Raw genomic sequence first — 7,745 nt, forward strand, 5'->3', positions numbered from 1 at the left:
GAAAAAGGGTATGAGGGTCTAGTTAACAAGGGTCCGAACTTACCTCCCCGGAGGGGGTGGTGGCTCTTCCGTTGTGTCTTCTGCCTGTCCTGTGTTCTGGGCCAGGCCCAGCTCCTCATGGACGGATTCCATCATCTGTTGGCTGATGTGGACATGGGGGGAGGTCATGCTCGGGGTTGACCACGATCTCCTCCTCTTCCTCCTCCTCCCCTGCGGACTCTAGGTCCTCCACTACTTGCTCTGGTCCATCGTTGTCACGCTGGTCCCAGTTGGGCCGTTTGGTGGAGGTGGCGGGTTCCTCCGCTGTTGGGCTCTCTGGTTTCCGTTTCTGGCTACAGCTTTCTGTTGGGCCACTGGTGGGGGTGGAGGGAGGTGGGAGGGTGAGGAAGTCCTCCAGGGAGGACAGGTTTGGGGGGGAGGGGCTCCTCCAGCACAGAAGGGGTGGTTGGGGGTGTGCTGGAGGTAGGGGGTGGGGCTGGGGCAGGGGGTGGGGAAGGGGGGGCAGGAGTGGACTTACCTGTGGCCTTTCGAGGTTCCTTTGGATTCTTTGGTTTCTTTGGTTTTTCCGGCAGCTTCCTCCCGGTGCTGGAGGGTGGTTTACCCTGGCTCAGGGCTCCAGCGTAGGTCCGGGTCCTCTGGGGGCAGTGTCTGAAGACATGCTCTGCCAATCCGCAAAGGTTGCAGGCTTTGGACCTCAGACAGTCCTTGGTCTCGTGGCCTGTAACCCTACAGAACCTGCAAACAAGCTCTGTACAATCCTTACCTATGTGTCCCGGTTGCCCACAATTGTTACAGTTGCAGGGTATGCCGGGGTAGAAAAGGATTCCTGCGGATGATCCCAGGGAGAAGAAAGGCTGCAGGTGCTGGATGTCCCCCGAAGGGTCTTTCCTCAGTTTGCAGAGCACAGACCACTTACCTATCCAGAAGCCGTTGGCATCGAAGATTTGGATCGGGTCCTTCACCACGGCGCAGAACCTCTGGAGGTAGGTGGCTATGTCCTTTCCACTGGTATGGGGGTTCCTCATGGCCACTGTCACCCGCTTTTCATCCCGTGTTATGGGGCAGTTCGCAGTGAACTTCCGGAAAGGGGATTCAGGGCCACTGGTCTTCACCATCTCCCAGTATCTTCTGCAGACCTGAAATTACACAAAAGTTATAAAGAATATACCTCTTGTAAAGGCCTGCACAGAAAGCGTCTCCGCTTTGCTGAACCCCTGTTCCAGAATCATCTTCTTTCCGAAGATCTCCGGGGTCATGTCAGGGACTCTTCTATCCACCTCCTTCAGCTACAGCACGACCGTCTGCTTCATCCAAGGCTCCAGTGCTGGGAGCCCGTCTGCAGGCTGGTCTGCCTTGGCTGATCCTGGTCGGCTGGTGCCGGCCGGGGTAGGGGCGGGGGTTGAGGCAGCTGCATTCCCGGGCTCGGGGGAAGTGGCTGGAACTGGGTTCTTCTTCTCCTTGCTGGTCTTCTTGTCGCTTATTCCCATCGTCAAGAAGTTGGATGTCGCTTCAGGTGTTCTTAGGCAGCTTCCTTCTGGTTCCTTGACGTCTTCGTTCTTTTCGTAGCCTTTACAAAGGCTCTAGCATCTACTGCCCGGAGGTAGTAATGCGGAGTGGGGGAGGAGGGAAGACCGCAATCTCATTCCCTGTGGGGGCTAAGCCTCTAACCCAATAGCAGCAAGTAGGTGAAGCTGAATTTAATCAACGATCCTACCAGGCCGAGCAGAGGGTACCCCACAAGGACCAATTGGCTTGGATAGATGCAAGTGGTTCTCAACGTCCTAGCTGTGAAGCAGAGACACCCCTAAGGGCTAAAGTCGATACTACACTTGATCTTAGCCAAAAGGCAGAGAAGCGATCAGAGGGATCACCGCACCAGCGTTATTTAATATGTATCTCAATCAATTGATCCCTGGCTTAAAATTTAACATTAGTGCAACAGAGATTCAGTTTTTAGACACTTCTTTAACTATACACAATTGACATATTGTTAGTGACTTGTACAGAAAACTGACCGACCGGAACAAACTATTACATTTTTCCACTTTTCACCCCCCTGAGGTTTTTAAATCCATTCCCCGGAGCCAGCTTACACGTGTGTCGAGGATCATCAGCAATCCAGACACATGCAAGATAAGATTGGATGAGATGGAGGGCAGACTGTGACAGAGGGGTTACTCTAAAGATATGGTTAACAAGGAACTATATAATTTACATACTAAAAAAGGAAAGACAATGAGTTGCAGGTTGTCTTTCATCTCCTAATTTCATCCTCTCTCTAACCATGTGTTTAATATTTAAAAAAAACATTGGTCCATTCTGAATAATAATTATCCAACAGTCCCAGAGTTTTACTTTCCACCTTTACCATCTTATCGTCGAGGGAAAACTATTCATGGTAAATTGGTCAAATCTGACCAATATCATCCACAAATTGCACCAATGACATTTTTAGGTCCACGTAATAATGGCTCTTATCCCTGTTTAAATGGCATACATTGCAGCAATATGATTAAAGGAAAAAGTTTTTCACATCCACATAAGGGATATAGTATTTTGATAAACACATGTCATAAACACATGTCAATCTTCATATATGATATACAATATCAAATGTCCATGTGGGCTCTTATATGTAGGGGAAACGACTCAGAAAGTCAAGGAAAGTATTGCTCAACACAAATAATCCATTGGGGACAAACTTGATAAATTACCATTACCCAGGCATTTTCTAGAAAAAGTCATTCAGTTTTACAACTTAAATACATGGTTATAGATGGTATTCCCCATAATCGACGGGGAGGAAAATGGGAACTCAATTTAAGAAAATGAGAAGTTTCTTGGATTCATAGATTACATACTTTGAGTTTTGAACTTTTATATAGTTGGTTGGGATCAGATTAAATCATGTAGCAACGTTGTGAAATTAATGACTTATATTTTAACACAACAACTCCGTGACTGTTCTTGAATGGCCCAGCCAGAGCCCTGACTTAAACCCAATTGAGCATCTCTGGATAGACCTAAAAATGTCTGTCCACCAACGTTTACCATCCAACCTGACAGAACTGGAGAGGATCTGCAAGAAGGAATGGCAGAGGATCCCCAAATTCAGGTGTGAAAAACTTGTTGCATCTTTCACAAAAAGACTCATGGCTGCATTAGATCAAAAGGGTGCTTCTACTAAATACTGAGCAAAGGGTCTGAATACTTAGGGCCATGTGATATTTCAGTTTTTCTTTTTTAATAAATCTGCAAAAATGTCAACAATTCTGTGTTTTTCTGTCAATATAGGGTGCTGTGTGTACATTAATGAGGAAAAAATGAACTTAAATGATTTTAGCAAATGGCTGCAATATAACAAAGAGTGAATTTAAGTAAGTCTGAATATTTTCAGTCCCCACTGTATATGCCATGCTTTTTGTTATTTCACTTGTATGTATTTGGTTATGAAGAAGGGCGTAATCTGTATAGCCCGAAACTGTTAACCATGAATACTTGTAACTTTTTACATTTTTCATTAAAATACAAACTTTGTGCAGCAACCCGCCCGTTTTTCTTTATATATGACCTGTGGGAGGATCTTATAGCATTGCACTCACTTTAACTACCTTTGGACTTTATGAGATTTTATATATATATTTATATTACAGAGGGTAAAATAGGTATTAAACACATCACCATTTTTCTAGGTAAATATATTTCTCAAGGTGCTATTGACATGAAATGTTCACCACGTCGGTAACGACCCATGCAATCCAAACATACAAAGAAACCAAAACAAATACAGTAAGTTCAAAAATTAAAGTTATATGTAATAAAATGTAATGGCACAGGAAAAAGGTATTGAACACGGTAACTTAAATGTACAGTATTTATTACTTCGTAGAAGTAATGACAGCTTCAAGACACCTCCTATATGGAGAAAGTAGTTGCATGCATTGCTCAGGTGTGATTTTGGCCCATTCTTCTACACAGTCTTTAAATCTTGGCGGTTCTGTGGACTTCTTCTATGAACACTGATCTTTAGTTCTTTCCATAGATTTTCTATTGGATTCAAATCAGGTGATTGTCTGGGCCATTCTAGCAGCTTTTTTGAAACCAATTAAGAGTTTCCTTGGATTTGTTTTTGGGACCATTGTCTTGCTGAAATGTCCACCTTTGTTTCATCTTCATCATCCTGGTAGATGGCAGCAGATTGTTATCAAGAATGTCTTGGTACATTTTTCCATTCATCCTTCCTTTAACGACATAATGTTAGCCCCACACTATAATGTTCCCACCTCCAAACCTCACTGTTTGCATGGTGTTTTTGGGGTGATGTGCAGTGCCATTTAACCTCCAAACATGTTGTGTGTTAAGGCATCCAAAAGAGTTCAAATTTGGTCTCATCTGACCAGACTATATTCTCCCAGTATATTACAGGCTTTTCTAAAAATGTTGTGCAGCAAACTTTAAATGAGCATCATCATGCTTTTTCTTCAGCAATGGAGTCTTACGTGGTGAGCGTACATACAGGCCATGGCAGTTGAGTGCATTACTTTGTTTTCTTTGAAAAAATTGTACCTGCTAATTCCAGGTCTTTTAGAAGCTCTCCACAACTGGTCCTTGGCTCTTGGACAACACTTTTGATTATTTCTAATTCTTTTTACTCCTCTGTCAGAAATCTTGCGAGGAGCACCTGGTCATGGCCAGTTTATGGTGAAATTATGTTCTTTCCACTTCCAGATTATGGCTCCAACAGTGCTCACTGGAACACTCAGAAGTTTAGAAATGCTTCTGTAACCAATGCCTACAGTATGTTTTGCAACAGTAAGGTTGAAAAGATCTTGAGAGAGCTCTTTGGTTTTACCCTTCATGAGATGTTTCTTGTGTGACGCCTTGGTAACGAGACACCTTTTTATAGGCCATCAGTTGAGACTGAACCAGCTCATTTTAATTTTTCACTGACAAGGGGTAGGATTGCTTTCCAATTACTGATAAATTTCAACTGGTGTCTTGGCTTTCCATGCCTTTTTTCACCTCCCTTTCTTCATGTGTTCAACACTTTTTCCCTGTTTCATTATTTTTAATTTTGGTGCATTAATAGCACTGTTTCATAAAAGTGGCACTATTAGAACTACCCGAATTTGCTGCATGTGTTAGCAAAGCTAACAAAATGAGTAGCAGGGATATTTGAATCTGGAACAGGCCATTTAAAGGGCCAAAGCACCAGAAAAGTGTTGTTAGGGTTTTATTGAATTCTACTGACTAGTTTTTTATCAGAGCAGAGGAGGACACGGGAGAGGTATAGTGCCTCATTGGCACAAGTATGAGAGAACAATCTTTTACAAACTGATGGAGGGTGATACACCATAGAAAGTGAGGGTAAAAAATTCTTAATATAGTGTTCTTTATTAATATACTACACTATAGCATGCCTTTTTCTTTTACAATTTGAGTGAAAGTGACAGAGGGAAAGGCAGTGGAGGAGTTGCATCAGAGTTCTCATATAACAGACACTTGAAGACCTTTTTGTTGATTCAAAGGTCATTATGTTCTAGTGAGTGATTCTGTGTTTACTGAGGGGGATTGAACACTTTCACAGTCAAGTGCATGGCAGAAGAAGCACATATTTCACAGAAAAATTGATTTTCTACTCTTCTTCTCTTTGTGTTTCAGGACTATTACCTTGTCTTGTTTCCTCACTGTTTATGTACAATGTATCTTTGCAAGCAGTTGGTGCTAAAGATTTGTTAAAAAAACCATTTAAAGTGACACAAAACAATATCCTTATTTTCTAAAAAATATTCTGTACGCATCCACTACTTAACGGTCCTGTAATCTATTTTTCATGAAATTGATTCTTACTGTGTTTTTCTGTCTCCCTGCAATGTCCTTCATGATCTCCCAAACCTCTCCTTTTCTTCCTCACTTCCTGTTGTACGGAACAAGAAGTGCACATTAGTTGCGGTCTTGTGCAATGCTTTATGCACACTGGAAATCCCACAGTCCATGGTACAAAGTCTTAATGCATCTCCCCAGCAAGTAAGAGAGGGTGGCTACATGCTACATTCCTACATACAGTGTAAACATGGAGAATAAATGTAGCCACCCTCCAACAGGAAGTCAGATCACAGCAACAAGAAAATGGAATTTGGAGATTTGAAGAAGACTGAGAGCAATAAAAGGTACTTTTGAGTTAAGAATACAATCATATACCTACTTTAATAGATTTTATTTTTTTAAATTGGAGTTTAGTGTCACTTTAAATGAATGATGTTGTAAATATGCTTTGTTTTTGTGCATATTTTATGATAAAGGACCATTTTTTCCTGTTCAGCCATTTTCAAGAAGAATACACAATTTTTAAGAAGCATGCATTTAAACTGCTTACACAGATGAACAAATATTGTAAGTGTAGTATAGATTGAAGATGATCATTGCATGTAGTCACAACATTAGTATGAGATATACATACCGTACAGTTCCAATATGCAGAAGCATAGACATTCTACCGGAGAAAAAAGAAGGATCTGCAGCTGGGGGAACATTTTGAGTCATGAAAGCAACCACTTGTGCCTGGTAAGTTCTATTTATAGAGTTAGCATACAGCTGTCAAAATCTGGGAGTAAATAAGGATGAATTCACAGGGATAATACTTTTTTAGAAGAGGCCATTATATCATTCTGTATAGTGGCAATCTTGTCATTAAGCACCATCCTGAATAATCTGGATTTGACCTCCTGGGAGCTTAGGTTGACTGATTTCCATGCCTTCATTATGGTCTGCTTTGTTGCCATGAAAATACATTTTACTAGTTTACTATTCCCACTAAATATGTGGGAATATGTGAGCCTATTTGGCTTTTTAAGTAGTTAAGGCCTGGTTGGGTCTTTGTTGACATTTGTTAGGTGCTAGGCCATAAATTGCACACTACTGGGCATGTCCATCATTATCGTGTATGGCAGAAGGTGTCAACCTCACTACACCTCATATAACACCATGGTGATGAGTTTGGAGGAAATTTGGCTATTTAGGATAGCACCAAATACCATCTGTAGAATATTTTATAGTTGGGGGTACATACAGAGAGTTGGAGTTTGTAATTTCCACATTTGGGACCAGTTTTCACCTCCAGTTCCACCTCCCACTTGAAAGTGTATGTAGGAAGCATGGTATGGATCAGGGAAGTTGAAGATAGAAGTGTAAGACAGAAGTGCAAAAGAGACCTGCCCATGCAGTAAAGCAAAGGTATGGGTCACAGGAAGTATTGAATATATGTGTTATCAGGGCTTTTTTTCTGGTGGAACTTCGTTCCGTCACCTATGCCAGACACGAGGAAGCAGGGTGACCGCAACATGAATGGGAGGCTACATAAGCCGGCGATTGTATATAGTTCCAGCTGAAGCATGCCTGAGACAGTGGTGGGTGGAGTGATATCATCCGCACTCTGCCTGTCCCTGCTGACTGAATGATCCTTTGGGCGGCAACCTCTCTTGGATCTGTGTAAAGAGAGAGAGAGCAAGTGCGTGACACATGTAGCCTGACTGCAGAGAAGCTGTGCAGCCTTTATTGGTAAATTATTCATGCAGGATGAGGGTGGATTTGATTTAAATCAAATCGATTTAAATCTCAATTTAAGTCATGATTTAAATCACTAGTAAAAAGGGATGATTTAAATCAACTCGATTTAAATCATAATTTTTAAAGAGCAACTATCATCTCTGTCCCGCAGCGGCTCCTCCTCTGACCCGATGTTGATC

General features: G+C 42.1%; 1 pseudogene; it reads right to left on the reverse strand.

Annotated features, from left to right (window-relative positions):
- Positions 1 to 231: 231 nt before the first annotated feature.
- On the reverse strand, positions 232 to 1,487 carry LOC141129793 (uncharacterized; annotated as a pseudogene).
- Positions 1,488 to 7,745: the final 6,258 nt, after the last annotated feature.

The sequence above is a fragment of the Aquarana catesbeiana genome, linkage group LG02 (assembly GCF_042186555.1).
Source record: "Aquarana catesbeiana isolate 2022-GZ linkage group LG02, ASM4218655v1, whole genome shotgun sequence".
Taxonomy (NCBI): domain Eukaryota; kingdom Metazoa; phylum Chordata; class Amphibia; order Anura; family Ranidae; genus Aquarana; species Aquarana catesbeiana.